Source organism: Schistocerca americana, chromosome 5 (assembly GCF_021461395.2).
Source record: "Schistocerca americana isolate TAMUIC-IGC-003095 chromosome 5, iqSchAmer2.1, whole genome shotgun sequence".
Lineage (NCBI taxonomy): Eukaryota > Metazoa > Arthropoda > Insecta > Orthoptera > Acrididae > Schistocerca > Schistocerca americana.
Genome location: NC_060123.1, coordinates 294,289,743 through 294,312,955, shown reverse-complemented (window position 1 = coordinate 294,312,955; position 23,213 = coordinate 294,289,743). Strand labels below are relative to the sequence as shown.

At 44.1% G+C, this 23,213-nt stretch overlaps 1 protein-coding gene across 3 annotated transcripts in view; it reads left to right on the top strand.

Annotated features, from left to right (window-relative positions):
• Window positions 1-23,213, top strand: part of LOC124615930 (3-hydroxy-3-methylglutaryl-coenzyme A reductase) — a 391,620-nt gene that overhangs the window by 78,486 nt on the left and 289,921 nt on the right. For 2 of the 3 annotated variants that reach the window (XM_047144113.1, XM_047144116.1), the window contains exon 2: window positions 20,335-20,423. The exons of the other annotated variant lie outside the window; for it this stretch is intronic. The gene's annotated coding sequence lies outside the window, so the exon portion shown is untranslated. The remainder of the gene's footprint in view (window positions 1-20,334; window positions 20,424-23,213) is intronic. 3 annotated transcript variants of the gene reach the window in all.

The following is a 23,213-nucleotide window of genomic DNA, read 5'->3' as shown; positions in this document are numbered from 1 at the left end:
AGAGAAAGTGACGTAGCTTTCAGATTCGAATTTTCCCAGACTGTTACCTGAATTACAGCAGGCCTTTATGCTCTAAGCTTTCACAGTTGTTACGAGTTCCGTAGCATTCCAAATATATGACCTTCACTCAAAGCGAAGTGGTTCTCGTCTTCTGTATCTTCCTGGTGACGCAACCACTAGCTGTAATATGCGGGACGATTATTTCTTACATTCCATTGTACAGAGTACACGCTGTTTGGATTGTCTGGATTTGAAGAATTAACCCATCACTTTCGTCAGCATGCAAGTTTGACGAATTATCGCATGAAACTAACCAGGTAGGTGGAGTGTTAAGCGACCATAATGAAGGTAGAATACTTTTCGATCTGTGGTATATTTTATCGACCCCTGTACAAACAAGTAGACAGACTACCATTTGCCTTCAGATTGCGTCGCTCTTGACTGGTGAACAGGAATTATGTGTTTCCGAAGAGAAAACAGAAAGGAATTTCTTCATAATGAATGCTTTCGAGTGTAACTTAGCACGAACACTCACTATGAAAAGTCAGCCGCTCAATATTTCTCAGAACGAAGTGTTTCTTTTTCACATACAGAGGGGTCTAAAAAAATGTATCCACTGTTTAAAAGTCCATAACTGGCAAACTAATTGACGGAGTTGTCTCATCTTTGGTAGTGTAATAGTTTGTAGTTCCGGCAATCACCACACAAGCGTTGTATTGCGTTGTTTTGTTTGTGAGATGACAGTCGCCAGAAAGTCAGTGTTTTGTTCTTAGTTGCACGTAGTTACTCGAGTAAACATGGCTGGCACAAGGCTTACATTCGATGAAAGGTTCAAATGGTTCAAATGGCTCTGAGCACTATGGGACTTAACATCTGTGGTCATCAGTCCCCTAGAACTTAGAACTACTTAAACCTAACTAACCTAAGGACATCACACACATCCATGCCCGAGGCAGGATTCGAACCTGCGATCGTAGCAGTCGCGCGGTTCCGGACTGAGCGCCTAGAACCGCTAGACCACCGCGGCCGGCTATGAAAGGAAGTCAGTTTTGATGTGGTATTTTAAGTACGAAAACATTAATGAGGTTCAACGGCAATGGCAAAATGAGTATCAAACAGAGCCACCGACTCGTTTAACGATTCGTCGCATTCGAGACAAATTTGAAGCCGAAGGCTCTGTTAAAGATGTACACAAACAACGATCTGGACGATCTGTAACAGTGACAAGTCCAGCTAACTCCCGTCCTTTGTTGCAACAATACACTCGCTCACCACAGAAGTCTGTGAGGCAGTGTGACCTTGAACTGGAGTGAGTCGCTCAAGTGTTCGGCGAATTTTGAAGACAGCAAAGTGGAAGTGCTACACCCCACGATTGCAATGAACGAGGACGACCCAGATCGTAGAATGGAGTACTGCGAGTGGTTTACTAACATGGTGCGCAACGATGAAGATTTTGCAGAGATGATCGTGTGGTCTAATGAGGCACAGTTCAAACTCAATGGTACAGTAAATCGCCACAATTGCATCTACTGGGCCGCCGAAAATCCGAACGTCCATGTAGACAAAGCCGTGAATTTGCCAGGAGTAAATGTGTGGTGTGGGTTGTCTTACCGGTGCTTGATTGGGCCATTCTTCTTTGACGGCACAGTTACCGGTGAGGTGTACCTTCAGAAGCTTCAGACATCTATTTTACCTGCCATCCGAGACTTTTATGGAGACGGAAGAGTTTACTTTCAACAAGATGGTGCCCTAGCCCACTACCAAAATCGTGTTAGGGCGTATCTCGACGAAAATCTACCAGGAAGATGGATAGGCCGTAGAGGTGCTGTGGAGCATCCACCACGTTCCCCAGACCTAACTCCTCTGGATTTTTACCTGTGGGGAACACTAAAGCACGTCGTTTATGGATAAAAGCCACGCACACTGGATGAACTTCGAGAATCCATCGTACATTCATGTGCAAATATCAAAGTGAACACGTTGCAGTCAGTAGTTCGCGCTGCAGTTTGACGGCATCGTTTGTGTGTAGATCTTAATGGTGACCATTTCGAACACCTACAGTGATATCTTTAAGTTGGACTTAAGCTACACTTTCACCAAAAATGAGACAACTCCGTGAATTAGTTTGCAAGTTATGGACTTTTAAACAGTGGATACATTTTTTTGGACCCCTCTGTATAATGACATCATCCCGTACGAGAACCAATAATATTTTATAGTTATTTTTCTGGTGACTCTGACAAATTTTGCGACAGTGCGCGACATGGTAAGGCAAAAGACGGAGGATGGGATACTTTTTTGTTATTTTGTGTATGCTTTATTCACATACTGGTCAGCCAGAACATTATGACCATGGACCTACTATCGATATTGACTCTTACGGGTGATAGCAGCGTCACCTGGCGAGAAGTGACTGCTACTAAGACACACGCACGAGGCATGTATTATCAGTAAGCGTGCTGTCCGTGTGTACTGTGGGAAAAGCGCGCTATCTATCTGACTCTGACCAGGGGGAGACTATGATGACCTGGAGGCTCGGCACGAGCATTTCGGAAACTGTACGATTTGTTGGGTGTTCGAGAAGTGCTGTGGTGAATGTCTTCAACACGTACAGAAACCAAGGTGAAACCACGTCCAGATGTCGTGGGATAGGGCGATCACGCCTCATTACAAATGTCGGAAGTCGTAGGCTGGGCAGCCTCGTAAAACAGGAAAGACGGCGAACTCTGGCGGAGCGAACATCCTACTTTAATGTTGGGCAGAGCACGAGTGCATCTGAACACACAGTGCACCGAGCACTCCTAACGATGAGCCTCCGAAACTGACGACGCATGCACGTGCCAGAGTGTAGCACCCTGCTGATAAGAAAAAAATACATGTTAAATTAGTCGCTGCTCATTTTATACTTGATGGTCCATCTGTTATTGTAGGCTATAATTTAAATTTTAGTTTGGATGATAATGATACGTTTTCTCATGGGAATGGTTGATTTAAAGTGGCTTTTGTAAGACGATGTGGTGGTGTAAGTAATGTTCCTGATCTCGAGAGTTTTTCAGAGCTTATCGCAGTTATCATGTCGGGCAACAAGGTAATAACAATTTTGAAAAATGCATGGGCACGTGACCATCGGACCTGGACGCTAGGGCAGTGGCAGAATGTTGCACGGTCTGATGAATCCCGATATCTTCTCTATCATGCTGATGGGAGGGCGTGAATCCGTCGTCGTCCAGAGGAACAGCTCCTTGACTCCTGTTCTGCGGGACGGAGACAAGCTGGCGGCGACTCCATTATGCTCTGGGGAACATTCGCGTGGGCAACTGTGGGCCCATTGGAGCTTGTTCAAGGCACCGTGACGGCCAAGCAGTATCGTACACAGGTTGCAGACCACTGAACCCCTTCATGACGATCATGGTTCCCCACGGCAGTGACATTTTTCAACAAGATAATGCGGCATATCACAAGGCAAGGAGTGTGATGGAGCGGTTCGAGGAACACTGGCAAGTTCCAGTTGATGTGATGGTTCCTCAACTCGCCATATCTGAACCTGATCGACCACACTTGTAAGGTGACCATATTTTCTAGACTCAAATTCGGGACATTAACATATTTCCTAGGCCCAGATCCGGGACACATTAAAAATTTTGCGAAATAGGCTATATTTATTTATTATATGAGAAGAAGGTTTCAGTTAAATGTAATAAATACAAAATATCAATTAAATTTGTTGCAAAGAAAAGCACTAAGATGAACGAGTGTGATCAGGGCAACTGTATTTATCAGTGCTCTGAATTTTCTTTATCAAGTCTGTATTTTTCAACAACATATGAAAAAACTCGACACAAGGTTCATCATAATTTATTCTACTTACTAACATTGCTTTTATGGTTTCTACAGCCAACTGTGTTTTGTCACTGGTCCATATATTGTTCATGTGGCAAAATACCCTTTCAGTAGCAGCATTAGTGCCAGGAAGGCAGAAATAAACTCCACTAGCTTGAGTACATTTGAGAATGGCACATGATTCTGGCTGAAATGAGAAATCATCTCAACCCATCTTTGACCTGGAACAGTGTTGTTAGCAGTGCATTCAATGATTTTCTCAGTGGTTACAAACTGTTTGACGCTGACATACTCATCATACATTACATTTTCTGCAAACTGAACATATGGCACAGTTTCGCTAACTAGAGAAGAAGTTCTTTCAATGTCATCCCATACAGGTATTTGATTCAAGGTAACCCAATTGTAGCAGTCCAAGTTCTGGAAACTTTTTTCAGTCCACTTTTTTAAGTAGGATAGAGCAGTTTCATAGAAAAATAATACAGCACCATGAAAGCTCTTTACCTCTGCTGGAAGCAGACGTGTTTGCACAGTAGAAACAGTTTGATAACGGTTTCTACAATTTTTCGTACCCTCTTGTCAAACAATTTCCCACCATAACTAAAGCTAATAATAAAATATACCGATACACGTGAAATGAATGTCTAATTCGGGACAAATTAGGTCATGATTGTTAATTTCGGGACAAACAGGTGGTCCCGAATTACCTTTGAAAACATTCGGGACAGACACACAAAAATTCCGACTGTCCCGAAAGAAACGGGACGGATGGTCACCTCAACACTTGGTATGTGATTGAACTTGGCGTCAGTGTTCATCGCCTCCCTCCCCGGGATTTTGCGGGAAATAGGTGACTTGTGTGTGCAGACGTTGCGCCAACTACCTCCAGCGACCTAGCAAGGCCTCATGACGCGTTGCTGTTGTTATCTGTGCCAAAGGTGGACATACCGGCTATTAGGTAGGTGGTTATAATGTTCTGGCTGATCAGTGCATCTACTAGTAAAGATTATCATTCAAATCCTGAACAATTTTCCATCCATTTGCTATTAATTTCTATCCCGAGTTAATAACCACATTTAATAATATCTCGTTTTTAGAGTTCCGTACATCAACCAATAAAAACGGAACCCTTATAGGACCTCATAGTTGTCTGTCTGTCCGACTGTTCAGAACCTATTTCTCAGGAAAGAGTTGACGTATCAAGTTTAAATTTATGTCACATATTAAGGTCTGAGGCCCCTTGGCGATGTAAGAAAGTGAAGTTTCTAAGCTAATGCAATTAAAAGATTTGGCCACTTATGTCACTATATTAGTAATCGCAAGCTCCCTCATCAAACCTTTAGGATACTGAATCATGAAATTTCACAAGAAGAGAGTTTTCACACTGCCACCAAAGGAAAAAAATCCGAAAATTGTTGGCTTGTAATTATACCAGACGAAAAAAGTTTTTTGTCAATTGTTATGAGACTCTCTGTCCATCTGTTAACGCCCCTTTTCCCCCAAGAAGACATGAGAGACGTAGCAAGTTGAAATTTGTATCACATAATGAGGTCTATACTTTGGTGGTGTAAAAATATTAAGCTTCAATGTCAGTTCAATCAAAAGATATGGCCGTTTATGTCATATTTTGATACTGCTGGACTCACTCATTACAACCTATAGGGTACTTCTCCTTGACACTGAATAACGGAATTTGGCAAAAAGAAAGGTTTCAAAGCACAAGCAAAAGAGAAGAATAAGAAAATTGTTGATTTGTAACTATATCACACGAAAACATTTTTCTTTTTTCATTTGTTATCCGACTTCTAACTTGAAGTTAAAACATTCTCGAGTGTCTTGGAATCCCTGGGACCGATATCTTGCCAGTATCATTGTCGATCAGAGGCAAAAATGGTAGGAATCCTCGATTCCTGTAATGGATCAACTGTCTATATACATAATTAATTTGTACGGAACCCTCAGTGCACGAGTCGTACGTGCAACTAGCCAATTTTGCTGACTGTCGAGTAGGTTTGAACAACATTAAAACAACCAGAGCAGTATGCACGAAATGTTTAGAACTGATGTAACGGAATCACATTCAATGGAAATTTACTTCGTTCATGGCAACCAGAGACAAATTTGCTCACATGCAATAAACATTCTAGACCGAACCATGCAACGTCGTAATAAAAAAAATTGAAACGTTCAACTGAACAGCAAACAAGTGAGTGTTCCAATTGGAGTGAGACCGACTGCATTATCTAGTGTACCAAATATGGTCAGTTATGTGCGTATATTCTTAAAGACGGTCGTCGTACCCTTGAAGATCCTTATTTCAAAAATAAGGACTTTTAGCGCGAAATGTGTCTTCTCTTACAGCTGCGCACTATTTTTCCGGTAGTTTTATTTTAATAGCAACCACAAAGTGAGCTTTTGTGAGTTACGTGACCACTCATTTGCGGCTAGTGCTCATATGTGGTTTTGGCTCTTTTCCACGTTTATAATTGGTTTTCCGAGCAACTGTCCCATACTACAGACGGCTCGCGCCGAGCATAGTATTATCTGACATTTGTGTTTATGAGCATCAGTTGCTGTTGCTGATACCACTAAGACACTTGTGCGGCACGAACGAAAGTGATACTGATGTAGGAATCACCATATGTTTGTATAAGTGGCAGTCAAATGAAAACGTGACAGATGGAAAAAAGGTAAGTAAACTGTTTATTATTTCAAAAGTAATCGCCGTAATGTTAATACATTTGTCCCACTATGTGACACTACGATAAATTGCTTCATGGAAAAATATTTCCAGCTGTCTACAGAACCATGCACCCAGATGCACCCCATGCACCCAGATGTGCATCTCTTCGTGCGAGGCAAATCGGCGGCAACAAATGTCTTTCTTCAGGGTTTCAAAAATATGGAAATAGCATGGGGAGATATCGGGACTATATGGAGGATGTGTAAGAGCTTCCCAGCGTAACTTCTGCAACGTAGGCGGAACAACCTTGGCAACATATGGGCCAGCCTCTTCGGACGAAGAGGTGCACGTCTGAGTAAATACATGTTTCGTAGGCAACTGCAAACAATTTTACACGAAGATATTGGCCGTCTTGCCTCATAGTGAGAGAAATGTATTAACAGTTACGACGATTACTTTTGAAATAATAAATAATTTACTTACTTTTTCTCCATATGTCTCGTTTTCATTTGACAGCCCATTAAATGTCACGAATCCATTAAGCTTTCGTTTAACTTACAGTAGTTTCCGCTTTGCATGTAAATAACCATATCTGATCTCCCTTTATTCCTCACGGCGCTTGTTTCCTGGCTTTTCTGCCCAGCAAGTGTTACTGGGTATGACTCTTGCTTTCACACTGAAATATCTGCCCAATTAATTCTCTGACCTTTATTGGACAGCTCTCTGAGGTTAATTTGAGCACACGCTCCACTCAAGAATGGAAGCTTAATTCTGAAAATAACCTCTCAATTATGCCTTAGCCACTCTCCACCGTACAATTTTTCCTGGGGCGTTCCCAGCTTGACTTCCAGGATAGCCTTCTTCCGCTTCAGAAAAAATATTGTAACACTACCAGCAGCCGCTGTGAGAGACGATGTCTTCAAACGGGTTATGAGCTGTAATATATGAAGAATTACGTTCTTGGAAGAAGATTGATCTATCTACGAGGGGCATGTGGTCAGCAGTTTTCGTGACCAGTGCTGCTGCTATTCAGTCAGGTAGATCCTCAATAGGCCTCACAAGATCTGAGTGTACCCTGCTTGCCAACCGCACTCGGCAGACCCGGACTGTTCCCATCCAAGTGCAAGTGAACAGGCCATGAATGTCCAATGTCACTATCCAGCCACCGTATTATTCTTAGCCCTTACACGTCACCGGATGCAGATATGAAGAGGCATGTGGTCAGCACACCACTCTGACTCGTGATTGGAGCCGCTACCCTCCAATCACATAGCTCCTCAATGGTCCTAACAAGGGTTGAGTGCCCCCCGCTTGCCAACAGCACTCGGCAGACCCGGACAGTGGCCCATCCAAGTGCTAGCAAAGTGCTTAACCTCGGTGATCTGACTGGAACCGGTGTTACCACTGTGGCAAGACTACTTATCGTTAAATAAATCCGCTTGTGAAATGTCATTGGTTGCTCTGGTTGGGGGGAGGGGAGAGGTTTACTCTCATGTTTTCTGATCTACAAGTCTAATGGCTTAATAACTAGTTAATTACTACACTTCCTTACGCTATTCGTTGTCATCTATTTCGCTGATCAATAGAACTTGTTATTCTGTTTTAAAATATTTTCCAGTTAGAACAGTTATCAGTTAAAAGTTACCAATTTCAACAAAATTTCCTATACACTTGTCAGATTTTGATTGAATAAATTTAAATCTTTACGAGTGCTTGAAAACTGTGCGAGATGGACTGTAGTAGCGTAAACGTAAAGTCCGTGGCGCAAGCCCGTGACTCGACTATCGGCCTGAGTGCACGCAGAGTGCAGCCTTTCTATTTCGCCGCGACGCAAGGAGAGAGGTGCGTGGCGGGCACGACCACCCGGCCACCTTTTACTTTCAGGAAAGATCCCCGGTACTAATTTTTACAGCAGACTAAGTGGATCTGGGGCCGTCCTGGACGGACGGGAAAGAGGATAAATCCCCGCCCCATCCGGTATAGAACCAGGAACCTACAGGGTTGGCGTCGAGTGCTATACCCGGTAGATTAACATGAATAATGAAAGTAACGTATTCCACATAAATAGGCAGGAAGATCCATTTTTGTATAATTACGAGATAGCACAACAGTCACTGGAAGCAGTCACATCCATGAAATATCAAGTAATATCCGTACGAAGCGATTTAAAGTGAAACGACCACACCAAACTAATCGCAGGTATGGCAGATGCCAGACTGAGGTTCATCGGAACAATCCTTAGGAAATTTAGTCGCCGGCCGGTGTGGTCGTGCGGTTCTAGGCGCTTCAGTCTGGAACCGCGTGACCGCTACGGTCGCAGGTTCGAATCCTGCCTCGGGCATGGATGTTTGTGATGTTCTTAGGTTAGTTAGGTTTAAGTAGTTGTAAGTTCTAGGGGACTGATGACCTCAGAAGTTAAGTCCCATAGTGCTCAGAGCCATTTGAACAATTTTAAATGTAGTCCATCCACGAAAGAGATAGCTTACAAGACCCTCGTCCGAGCAGCACTTGAATATTGTTCGTCAAACTAAGAACCGTACCAGGTAGGATTGGTAGAGGAAATGAAAAAGGTCCAAAGGAGAGCAGTGCGTTTCGTCACAGATTCATTTAGTAAGCGCGAAAGCGTTACGGAGATGCTCAGCCAACTGCAGTGTCACACGCTGTAAGAGAGGCTTCAGCGTCACGCGTGGTTTGCTGTTACAGTTCAGAGCGTATATTCGTCGAAGAGTCAGCAAAAACATCGCTTCCTTCTACGTAGATCTCGCGAAAATACCGTGAAGGTTGACCTAGAGAGATGCGAGCTCGCACGGTAGCTCACCAACAGTCTTCCTTTCCGCGAACCTTTCGCGACTAGAACAGGAAAGGGGGAAAGTGAGTCATACAGAAAGTACTCTGCGACCCACCGTAAGGTGGCTTGCGGAGTGCAGATGTAGGTAAAAATAAAATACTAGTGAAATACGATCGCCGAAGTGCTGTACAGACATTATGACTAAAACTATAGCGGCATAAAAGTCATTCTGTTTGCGTAAAGATGGACGAGGGGCTGAGAATTAGAGGAGTGTAAGAGCTGTACTCTTCAAGTCACACACAAAACGAGATGGCGCAGTGCTGAGACACTTTTAGGACGGCGGTTGAAACTCCCGTTCGGCCATCTGCATTAATGCAGATGTCGAAATAGTGCCTTTGTATAAGGATACTGCCGAAATCCTTCTCCAGCCTTCCTTTTTCCGAGTTTGCACTCTGTCTCTAGTGACCTCATCGTCGGCGGGACTTTAAACACGGTACCTTACGGACGAGAAATAAGTAAATGTCACGGGCTTATTTCAAATAGTTTACAATGATCGTGAAAAGGACAGGGATAACGCATGTGATAGATGCCTGGAAACGCGGGCCTTACACGTTTTTTGCCTGTTGGGCGCGCCATTTTCCTGCTACCAGGATGTTGCTCGTAAGCGGGATTCCCTGCAGATGAGGATAAACGTGAAGTTCCGGCGCACTGAAGCCTTAACGGCACACCGTGCCTGTTTTAGAGACATGGTCTCGCAGGTTGCACTTTCCTCTCTCTGCGCCGTCACCTTGTGGAAATATGAACCGTTCCGTCGGCGAGACGCTAAAATGCAAACTTCACTGTTTCTGGGTAACGTGAACTAATTAGAGCGGTACTGTTACGTGCTTTACTCAGCAGCGGCCTTGGAAGACACATCGTAAACTGCAAATAAGCATTCCTTAACCACTGTAATGTATTAATATTTAGTCATCTCATCCGATAATGAATTGCTACTATCTGCGCTGTGGACGTTGAGACGATTTAACGAATTTCACAGCAGGCGTCAGCGCGCGTTCTAATACTAGTTTAAAGTTGCGGAGCTTTATAACTTTAGCAAGGAGTTTCTATTTCAAAACGATATACCGCTGTCAGTGGAAGAAACAAAGGGGTGGACTCGCTCAGCATTGAGAACGAGAATGCGTTTTGCGCATGTGCAAAGCTATTTCGCACGAGGTCCACCGAACCAATAAGAAAAGGAATTTCGTGTACTTTCTGGCGCGATCATGCAGAAGGTGTCTTTCCGAAATTACTGCTATTTGCCCCGAGAGGTCTATCATAGATAATTTCTTTGATTCAGTCGGCAGCAGAACTCGAATACATCGGCCTCCTCTCAGAAAAAAAGGACTAATCCTCGGGTAGCTAGGAGTCGTTGAAATGTGCTTCATCTACGTACACAAACACGTAAGTTTTGCAGTATTTTTTGTCTGACTTTCGGTCGGGAGCTGTGCTAGAATAGCAACTGCACAGCATGCTGATAACTAGGCTGCTGCGGAATCCTGCAGTTTGGCCGTGTTGTTTAAAACTCGTCACCACGGTTCATATGAGTCTTCAGGGATCAGCAGTACACGTTTTGTGTACCGAACAGTCTAAAGGTCGCATGTCATGTGGCTAGGTTTTTCTCGGTTTGTGTATTGGTCCCGTGTGTATCTACGACTTGTTTCGCGATGACGTTTGCGTGAATGTCACGAGGTATAATACGTTGTCACATATTTTTGGAACTTCTGCAGTCTGTAACACCATATGAAACCAACTGAAAAGTGGCGATCGGTATTTTTATCGCAGAGTGGCAAATAGCTTACAGACCACCTTCTCTCAATATATGACTGTAGTTGTGAAAGACTGGGTATTTATACTCTATCTTTGTCAGAAACAATATCATAAAACAGATTTTTTTATGATGATTGCATCAGCTGTCAGCTTTCACTTGGCTGTAGCTGATAATTGTGAGTTGAGCGTACTGTAAATGCGATTGTACTTTAGTTTGTTGAAAGCCTCAAGCTATCAGTGAATGCTGCGAAATGTTTTGTTTGCCAACAGTGTATTCGATGATCAAGGAAAGGTACTGGATTTGATAGTGACCGCCCGCGTAATGTAACTTACTTTGGACCATTTTCCGTAGCCTTTAAATTAAATTATCCCAACATTTTTCCCATACCTATGCTAGGAAAGAAAACTGCCGAGGGAATAACACTGTTCGTCTGAGCAACATGTTGCTATCATTTAAACGTTTCAGTGACATTAGCTAAGATTTCGAATATTCGTAGCTGAATTTGAGTGATTTCAGAAGTGAAAATGCAGGCCACTTCTGTCAATAACTATGACAGTAAAACTGATGTACAAAACAAACTGAATATTTTCTGTGAGATGCTTTATTTAAAAAACAGATGTTGAGTGTATTTATCCTTTCTTAAACTGTAGGTTTAGGTTTAGTATGTGGAAAATTGCTTCCCTAAGCGGCTGAGAAGAATTGCATTCGTAGTCTCACTACACAATTGTTGCGGCTGGTTGTGTTCTTCATCAACAATTTTTAACGGGCGCGGAGTATAACAACATCCAGCACGAATAAAATAAAATTCTTGCTGTATCGATAAAGACATAATATTTCAATGTAGATAACATTTTGTTGTATCCTAAAAAGTCTATTTCTAATTCTTGTCTCGAACAATGAAAGTATGCACTATAATGCCTGTCCAACATCAGTTGTCCAGATTATGTGATATGCAGGTTGCTGTTCCTGACTCGCGCGCATTCGGGAGGATGACGGTTCAATCCCGCGTCCGGCCATCCTGATTTAGGTTTTCCGTGATTTCGCTAAATCGCTTCAGGCAAATGCCGGGGTGGTTCCTTTGAAAGGGCATGGCCGACTTCCTTCCCCATCCTTGCACAATCCAATGAGACCGATGACCTCGCTGTCTGGTCTCTTCCACCAAATCAACCCAACCCCTAATATAATGCCTGTCCAACATCAGTTGTCCAGATTATCTGATATACAGGTTGTTGTTCCTGACTCGCGCACATTCGGGAGGATTACGGTTCAATCCCGCGTCCGGCCATCCTGATTTAGGTTTTCCGTGATTTCGCTAAATCGCTTCAGGCAAATGCCGGGATGGTTCCTTTGAAAGGGCATGGCCGACTTCCTTCCCCATCCTTGCACAATCCAATGAGACCGATGACCTCGCTGTCTGGTCTCTTCCACCAAATCAACCCAACCCCTGACTCGCGCGATGAAATTAAATTTAACGGCGAGTTAATGACCACTGGTCATTGCGGTGTTAGAGCTCTTCAGAACTAATCGGCGTATGATGGGACGTTACCGTTTCGTTGTGTGAAACGACGCTAACGTTTTGTGCAGAAGGAATTGTCGTACACGTGGGACGGCTATGAGCAGTTCGCAGAAGCTCTGCGGGAAGTGTTGAATGGTGACCACAGCCAATGAGGAAGCAAGCGTGCAGGCAAGAATGAGAGGGAACCTCGCAGCCCGTAGCTTCCGGCTGACTTCGTGAGTGTTGTGCGTGGTGCAATCCAAGTGCGTGTCAGCGGTGTTAAATACTGTACTAGTTTCACTCAGTATTCTCCTTCGGCCGTTCCCAACCGAGCGTGAGTGAAATGAATGGTCAGTAATCACAACAACTCGTTTACTTCCATTGCCTGAACTTTTGCCAGCGTTTTTCCTTGAATCTGTCTGCATATATGAGAGCCTTTCTTGTTTTCAGTGATCATGTATGCGATTCGAGACTCAGTGTTACAGACTGTCTATGTATCATCTTTTCGCCGCGGACAATATATGCGTGCTGAATAACGTGAATCAGCTGCACAGGAGAATAGAATCTGTGTAGTTGCCTGCTAACTTCCTGGGAACTACTTTAAGACGCAGTTCTCCTCTGGTTGTAAAATACAGTGTTGTCGTACTTTATACAGAAGCCTGAAATGGTGATGATATTTTGTGGACAAAATTTTATGAAAGAGAATAAAGTTACATTGTAAATTTGTTTCCAGCGAGGTCGATCGTATTGTAGTATTGCCTGGGAGACTATTTTGCTTTGCGCTGATTGCCCCCTTTCGTGAACGAAATGTAAATGCAGTAATGGTGTCTATCATCGTGCTCGTGACGACAAGATGAAAAAGATCCTGTGTTTGTCACAGGAAGACTGTTTTACAAGCTTGAAACCCACTTTTTTGTAGAAATAGCCCCATTTTAGGAAATTTCACTTTAACGCATTTCCAGTGAGTAGATTCCTTCCTTGTTGTACAAGTCTGGAACGTGTGCAAAATAATTTTCTGTGGCAGCCGTCACTTCATCGGACTAAAATCGTGCATCTGCCACACATTTGTACAGATGTGGGAACAGGCGGAAGTCAGAGGTGCTGTTGCCGGTGAATAGTGTGGAAGTATTAAAAAATGATTACTCCAGTTACTGCTGTTAACTGTTGCTGAAACACCTTTTGCTGCCTGCGAGAGATGAATTTTTTGTTTTGTTTCGTAGTCCTACTTTCTCCTCGTGTATCTCTTTAATTGAGTGGATCAAGAAGTACTGGCCAGTTATTTTTACTCCTTACAAAGTAATGAACTAATATTGTAATGAGAAAGCACTGAAAATAATCTTTCCAGGAGGAGTATTTGTTCTGAAAAACTCCGGACATCAATGGGAAGCTGATTTTCAAATTTGCTCTCGGTCATTATTCTACAAAGATAGCATCTTTCTTGCACAAAAGTTTCTTGTAGCTAATCCGTTACTTGATGGATACCGTGCTCCCACTTCTGAAGCTTAAGGTGTCCACTATGTAATACACCATTACTGGTCGATCGTCTATCGTTACATGGTGCAATGCCTTGATTTTACATGTCTGGTTGAAGCTATTTGACGTCCCTCACGTTGATAATCTTAAAGTACAAGGGAATTTGAATAGAGTTGTCCTTATCTTAACTGTTGAAAATTAAGAATCAGCTTACTTACTAATCCTGAGCAACATTGAATAAATTTCCACCAGTGATAAGCCGATTTTTTGTGGCGCCCCGGTATCCATTTGGTCGAAAACTCTAGAACAGGGGTATCCAAACTTTTTAGTCCGCGGGCCACATTGACTCCTCCACGAAGTCATAAGGGCCAAGATCTACCTAGTGGGATTAAAGCACCCTAGCACTCCATGATCACCATAATGTAAGGCTAAAGGAAAGATGAAATTGCAAAAATCTAAGGTTGTGGGAATAGCTAGCACTGAAACGAACTACGATTTTTATTTAATTACATAATTTTGATTGGTGGATGTACCTGACCGAAATTCTGGCGTATTTTATTCTGGCGAATTTCACCGACAAAAAAGTATGTCACTGCACATTCTGTATGTATTTTACAACGTAATCAAAAGAAAGTGAATCCTCGCTTAAGAAGCATCTTACATAATGACTGGTTACTAAGGCTAGTCGCCGAAGTGGCGTCCATTTGAGAGACTTGCGCCTTACTCGTGAGTAGAATAAAATGCAAAGAATTTTTGTACTTAAAATTTTTTCGCCAAACTAGTCTGTTAACAGTTCTTTTTTTTTTTTCTTCACTATCGCACGGAGCATGGTCTGTCTGTTTATTGTGGATAGCCACAAGTTTAACCATGACCTTCCGCTTTGTAAAGATAGAGCTCCGACAATGTTGCGGTGTATTGGTCGCGATAGGCCTCGAAACTCAATTGTTGGCAGTATAGGTACCACCTCAAATATTTGGCGGGCCGGATACCGGGGATGTCCGGACAGCTAACGCGGGCCGGTTTGCCGGCCCTCGCGGGCCGGTTTCGGCCCGCGGGCCGTAGTATGGAGACCCCTGCTCTAGAACACTTACTATTTGAAAGTGCGCCATAAACAAAACCATTCAGAAGAACAAATTGACACTTGATTTACACTACTGCGTAATACGAAGCAGTACAAAAAAGGCAATTTTATCGATATCAAGGACATCTCTATGCCAGGCCGTGCATGTTTCACCTTGGTCTCGTACTTAGTGTCGATGGCTGTTACGGCTGCATGTAGAGCTCAGTATTAAAATTGTATTTTTAATGAGGGCAAAGGGAACCTGAAATCCTCTGCTGCTGCATAGCATTCGCTGTACGATTAGCATCAAAGGCGTTTCCGATCTTCATTTCCCCATTTAACACACATACCGCCATTGGCAAAGTCAACTTGATCCATGAGAAAATCGAGAGACGGTGGGCATTCAGCTGAAGAGATTAACATACAATCCGATAATGAGAAGCGTGGGCCACGACCTCTCCTTTCCTCTTTCAGTTGTCGAAGGGGCTCGTCATTGTAATGAATACAACTGTATCGCTTTTTTCTTGTATACTAACCTTGAAATGTATAGGTAACTACTTAATGTGATTTCCTCAACCCATGTCAGTCACTGTATTTTGCAGCCAAGTCAAAGTGACCATCATTTATCAGCAACATAATATTGACACATAGTTAGCTACTAGATACACATAGCTCCCAAATTGAGGCTTGATTTATAGAATATAGGGATCTGATTTCGTTGGTTCATCAAATATGTGAAATGGAGCTATAAATGCCAATCATCCACGATGATGTTTTTCGAATAAAAGCGAAACCGATCTGGTGAAATATTTCTTAATTAACAGTACGCTTAAGACAGTAAAGAAAAAAATTACTTGTTCTATAACAATAGCTGCTGCGATCCAAGATCATACAAACATATTACAGTGGTGCTTTAGAGAAGATGAACTTCTTGGGCAAGATCGCTTCCAGACAACCTTTATTGTTGATTACCGTGAGCATATTTACCATCTTCAGTTCTCGATAAGAGGTTAGTGCATGTCTCCTATAACAGCTGTACAAGTACTCTTTCTAAAACATTGCCAGGTATGTGAAGGATGGGCGATTCCTCACCAAGTCAAGGTTAGAAAAATGGTTCAAATGGCTCTGAGCACTATGGGACTCAACTGCTGAGGTCATTAGTCCCCTAGAACTTAGAACTAGTTAAACCTAACTGACCTAAGGACATCACAAACATCCATGCCCGAGGCAGGATTCGAACCTGCGACCGTAGCGGTCTTGCGGTTCCAGGCTGCAGCGCCTTTAACCGCACGGCCACTTCGGCCGGCCCAAGGTTAGAACCACAATATACAGACTACAGCAATTCGCCAAATGCTCGTGTCCCATACCACACTCTACTGTGTACTTCATTGCAGCTGGGCACCGCTAATCTAGCTAGGATCCCAACCGTCAAATAGCTATCAAACCATTATTATAACGCAAAAATTTCATATTATACCAGCTACGTGATTATGATAACAGTATTTCACAACAGAAAGCTCACGGTTGGTTCATAGGTGCCATATAATCGTAAGCTCCACCTAGACGTGCATTTGAACATGGCATTGTAAGCCGAAACAGTCAAGCATGTTGTGCAGACATATCTAGAGACAAGCAAGTAAGTATTACATTGCAACTACTGGAATTGAGTTCTTGTGAAAAGGTCTCGCACTGCTCACATCTTTTGTCCCTCTTCCTCTGCGCATTGACACACTAACACCTTCTTTGAATTCTGGTGGTGTAGAGGTACCATCGATTATTTCGATGATCATACCAGTCAGCTTTCCACCGGGTATATAAAATCCCACTGGTATTCCATCAGGTCCAGGTATTTGTTTGAAAAGAGACATTTTTACAATGAGGTCCAAAGAAACTGGTACACCGGCCTAATGTCGTGTAGAGGCCCCGCGAGCATGCAGAAGTGCCGCAGCACGACGTGGCATGCACTCGACTAATGTTTGATGTAGTGCTGGAGGGATCTTACACCATTAGTCCTGCAGGGATGTCCATAAATCCGTAGGAGTACGAGGGGGTGGAGATCTCTTCTGAACAGCACGTTGCAAAGGCATCCCATATATGCTCAATAATTTTCATCCTGGGGAGTCTGGTGGCCAGCCGTAGTGTTTAAACTCAGAAGAGTGTTCCTGGAGCCACTCTGTACCAATTCTGAAAGTGTGAGGTGTCACATTGTCCTACTGGAATTGCCCAAGTTCGTCGGAATGCACAATGGACAAGAATGGAAGAAAGTGATCAGACAGGATTCTTACGTACGTGTCACCTGCGAGAGTCATATCTAGACGTAACAGTTGCCCCATATCAGTCCCACTACACAGGCCCACATCATTACAGAGCCTCCACCAGCATGAACAGTCCCCCCTGCCGAAGTGGCCGTGCGGTTAAAGGCGCTGCAGTCTGGAACCGCAAGACCGCTACGGTCTCAGGCTCGAATCCTGCCTCGGGCATGGATATTTGTGATGTCCTTAGGTTAGTTAGGTTTAACTAGTTCTAAGTTCTAGGGGACTAATGACCTCAGCAGTTGAGTCCCATAGTGCTCAGAGCCCTCATGAACAGTCCCCTGCTGAAATGCAGGGTCCATGGATATATGAGGTTGTTTCCATACCCGTACACGTCCATTCGCTCGATAGAATTTGAAACGAGACTTGGCTGACCACGCAACATGTATCCAGTCACTAACAATCAAATGTCGTTGTTGACGGGCCCAGGCCAGGCGTAAAGCTGTGTGTCTTGCAGTGGGTCTTCGGCTCCTAAAGCCCATATCGATGATATTTCGTTGAACTGTTCGCACGCTAACACTTGTTGATGGCCCATCATTGAAATCTGCAGCGATCTGCCGAAGGGTTGCACTTCTGTTACGTTCAACGATTATTTTCAGTCTTCGTTGGTCCCTTTCTTGCAGGATCTTTCTCCGGTCGCAGCGATGTCGGAGATTTGATGTTTTACCGGATTCGTGATGTTCACGGTACACTCGTGAAATGGTCGCACTGGAAAATCCCCTCTTCATCGCTATCTCGGAGATGCTGTGTCCCATCCTCGTGTGCCGACTATAACACCACGTTCAAACTCACTTAAATCTCGATAACCTTCTTTTGTAGCAGCACTAACCGCTCTGACAACTGCGCCAGACACTTGTCTTATATAGGTGTCGCCGACCGCAGCGCCGTATTGTGAGTGTTTACATATTTGAATACGCATTCATATACCAGTCCCTTTGGCGCTTCAGTGTATAATGCGAAGCAGCTCTTCACCAGAAACAGTTGTCAGCAGTTGTATATCGTCATCAGGAACCGAATTTTTATGTATTTAATTGGAATTAAACAATTTGCTATTTTTATTAATACAGAGGGGTCCAAAAAATGTATCCACTGTTTAAAAGTCCATAACTTGCAAACTAATTCACGGAGTTGTCTCATTTTTGGTGAAAATGTAGCTTAAAGTCCAACTTAAAGATATCACTGTAGGTGTTCGAAATGGTCATCATTGAAATTCACACACAAACGATTCCGCCGAACTGCAGTACAAACTACTGACTGTAACGTGTTTACTTGTATATTTGCACATGAATGTACGATGGATTCTCGAAATTCATCCAATGTGCTTGGCTTTTGTCGATAAACGACGTCCTTTAGTGTTCCCCACAGGTAAAAGTCTAGAGGAGTTAGGTCTGGGGAACGTGGTAGATACTCCACAACACCTCTACGTCCTATCCATCTTCCTGGTAGATTTTCGTCGAGATACGCCCTAACACGATTTTGGTAGTGGGCTGCGGCACCATATTTTTGAAATTAAACTCTTCCTCCGGCCGCGGTGGTCTAGTGGTTCTAGGCGCGCAGTCCGGAACCGCGGGACTGCTACGGTCGCAGGTTCGAATCCTGCCTCGGGCATGGATGTGTGTGATGTCCTGTCCTTAGGTTAGTTAGGTTTAAGTAGTTCTAAGTTCTAGGGGACTGATGACCACAGAAGTTAAGTCCCATAGTGCTCAGAGCCATTTGAACCATTTTAAACTCTTCCGTCTTCATACAAGTCCACGATTGCAGGTAAAATGGATGTCTGAAGCTTCTGAAGGTACAACTCATCGGTAACTGTGCCGTCAAAGAAGAATGGCCCAATGAAGCCCCGGTAAGACAACCCACACCACACATTTACTCCTGGCAAATTCACAGCTTTGTCTACATGGGCGTTCGGATTGTCGGCGGCCCAGTAGATGCAATTGTGGTGATTTACTGCACCATTGAGTTTGAACTGTGCCTCATAAGACCACACAATCATCTTTGCAAACTCTTCATCGTTTCGCACCATGTTAGTAAACCACTAGCACTATTCCATTCTATGATCTGGGTCGTCCTCGTTCATTGCGTGTAGCAATCATGGGATGTAGCACTTCCACTTTGCTGTCTTCAAAATTCACGGAACACTAGAGCGGCTCACTCCAGTTTCAGGGGCGCACTGTCTCACAGACTTTTGTGGTGAGCGAGTGAATTGTTGTAACACACGACGGATTTGTTACTGTTACAGGTCGTCCAGATCGTTGGCTGTGTACATCTTTAACACAGCCTTCGGCTTCAAATTTGTCTCGAATGCGACGAATCGTTAAACGTGTCGGTTGCTCTGTTTGATACTCATTTCGCCATTGCCGTTGAACCTCATTAATGTTTTCGTACTTAAAATACCACTTAAAAACTGACTTCCTTTCATCGAATGTAAGCCTTGCTTCAGCCAAGTTTACTCGAGTAACTAGGTGCAACTGAGAACAAAACACTATCTGGCAACTGTCATCTGACAAAACAAATCAACGCAATACAAAGCTTGTGTGGCGATTGCCGGAACTACAAACTATTACACTACCAAAGATGAGACAACTCCGTCAATTAGTTATCCAGTTATGGACTTTTAAACAGAGGATACATTTTTTTGGACCCCTCTGTATATCAAAGCAGTTTTATATTTAATTGTTGGTGTTATTAACTACAGAAAGCAAACAGTGGCACTGACCAAAAAAGTCTATAAAACTGTATCCTGGTTCCGGTCCTGGTGCTGGGCATGATGCAACTGTGTGTCACGCATTGTGCGGCCTGCGCTGGCGTGGACTGAAAATAGCGCGCCACCTCGTTTGGCGTCAATTATTAACTAAGTGCCTCGTCTGTGTGCGCAGGTGACACGTCGCCTCGGCGCGCTCCGAAATGTTCCTGCTTCTCCTTCTCCTGCTGATACCTGCTCAGCACGGCGGAAAGCACAGCCCAGGTAAGTTGCCATATCGCTCATCTCCTCACCCCTCGCACAGGGTCGAGGGCCCGGTAGAAAGAAGTGACACCTCACCATGGCCCTTGCAGATCTTGTCACACGTTCCAGAATAGCCAGTGACGGTCGCACTCTTCCGAAGGTGGTGTCCCAGTTATTCACCCGAGCAACAAAGAAACAACGGAAGATTACATTTCGTCGGCTGAGGCGAACGACGTCAATAATGACTCAACGCCAGCCATATGACTGTTATGTGCTGGCACTTTAAATCGTCGTCATTCATCTCCTCCTCGCTCTCTCATTTATCCATTTTACCGTTTCTTTTGCGTGGGTCTGCGGCCAGAATAATTTATTCCCAACGTTTAACATGTTGCCAATTGATGTTTCCACCATACGTAGAGTGCTGAGATGAAGCTTCTCTCTCTCTCCCTCCCCCTCTCTCCCTCCCCCCCTCCTCTCCCCCTCCTCCCCTCCCACCGTCCCTCCCCCCTTGTCCTCCACCGAGCGAGGTGGCGCAGTTGTTAGACACTGGACTCGCATTCGGGAGGATGACGGTTCAATCCCGCGTCCTGCCATCCTGATTTAGGTTTTCCGTGATTTCCCTAAATCGCTCCAGCAAATGCCGGGATGGTTCCTTTCAAAGGGCACGGCCGACTTCCTTCCCCGTCCTTCCCTAATCCGATGAGACCGATGACCTCGCTGTCTGGTCTCCTTCCCCAAAACAACCAACCTTGTCCTCCCTCCCTCCCTCCCTGTCCACCCTTCCTTCTTCTATTTCCCTACCCCCTACATCTATATCTGTATCTACACCCACTTACACATTCCGCAACCTACCGTATGGTGCATGGTGGGGCGTACCTTGTACCACTACTACTGCCGGCCGCCGGCCGGTGTGGCCGTGCGGTCCTAGGCGCTTCAGTCTGGAACCGCGTGACCGCTACGGTCGCAGGTTCGAATCTTGCCTCGGGCATGGATGTGTGTGATGTCCTTAGGTTAGTTAGGTTTAATTAGTTCTAAGTTCTAGGCGACTGATGTCATCAGAAGTTAAGTCTCATAGTGCTCAGGGCCATTTGAACCATTTTGAACCACTACTACTCGTTTCCTTTCCTGTTCCACTCGCAAGTGCAACGAGTTCCGTACGAGCCATAATTTTTGTTGTCTTACTTTCGTTGTCCTTACGAAACATGTACGTTAGCGACAGTAGAATCGTTCCGTAGTCTGCTTGAAATTCCGGTTATTAAAATTTTATCAACAGTGCTTCGTTAAACTCAGGCTCAGATGAGATACTACCTGCAGACGTCACGGAGGAAAGGAAAACTGAAGAAGAGTGGGAAGGCTGCAGCCAAAAGACTCAGAAACAGTTGTTGTCAGCAACACGTAATGGCGGCGAAAACTGTGCCCATGTTTGAAAATTCGCAGAAAGTGCGTTGTCAAACGACCATAAGTTACAGAAATGAGCGTATTCACCTCACCAAAACGTGAGAAAACACTGCAACGTCAAAGCCATGAAAAGTTGTAGATTGTGTAGCAGACTAGCTACATGTAAGTAAGAAAATAAAATAACCTACTGAAGATAGCACAGAAAGTGCTGAAACATGTCAGGGTAAAACGAAACTGAAAAGGTGTCCTGCATAAGGCGGAATTCTTCGTCTTATCGTTTCTATCCTTCACGTTAAAGGAAATGTACGATAATGTTGTACTGTGTTTGGCAACGTATGTGGAGGAGAAGCAGAAGCATTAAGGAAGGGACCGAAGTCGATGAGGTAACTACGGCTAATGCATGTAAATAAAGTGCAATGGGCGGTACATGTTGCCTGGCGAATGGATGGGGGATCATAATACAGGGTGTCCAGAAAAGGACTCCCTGATTTCAAAATTAAATATCTCGAAAACAAAGATCGATAGAGGAATGCAGTAAACGGTATGTTTATTGTGAAAGCTGTAAGAAGTTTATACAGCAGTTTGAAATAATAGTTACAAAAGCTGCTAACAGATGGCGCTGTACACTGTACAGCTCATGTCAGCATACATAAGTGAAATAATCGTATGAAAACAATCTTTGCAAACAATCAAATCACAATGTTTTCAAAATGTTCACCATTGGCACTACAGAGGTGGCGCAAACGAAGAATGAAATTCGCCCTCACATTTCGTAGTGTCTCAACCGAAATGGATTCACATGCCACAGAGATCGCCGAGTCAAGTTCGTCCAGCGTGGCGGGATGCTTCGGGAAGACCATGTCTTTCACTGTGCCCCACAAAAAAGTCACAGGGAGTCAAATCCGGCGAATATGGAGGCCAATCCATGCCTGCACCAGTAAATTTGGGATATTCCAAAGCAATGACTCGATTCCGGAAGTATTCCTCAAGAAAGCGAAACACTTGTTCGGTCCGATGTGGTCGGGCTCCATCTTGCATAAACCATTCAGTACCTGGTCGATCCTCTAATGCTTGCTGTGTGGCGACAAATTGTTCCAAAATTGCAACGTAACGTGCACCAGTGACCGTTTCTCGAATGAAAAAAGGGCCAATAATGCCTCTGCTGCATACTGCAGCCCACACAGTAACTTTAGGAGAATACAGGGGTTTCGCTTCACACTAATACGGCTTTTCGGAACCCCAAAATCGCCGGTTCTGCTTATTCACGTATCCATTCAGGTGGAAGTGTGCTTCATCTGTAAACCAGATGCAGCCAACATCAAATCCTTCGCTATCAATCATTGTGAGCATCTGATTAGCGCCGGCCGAAGTGGCCGTGCGGTTAAAGGCGCTGCAGTCTGGAACCGCAAGACC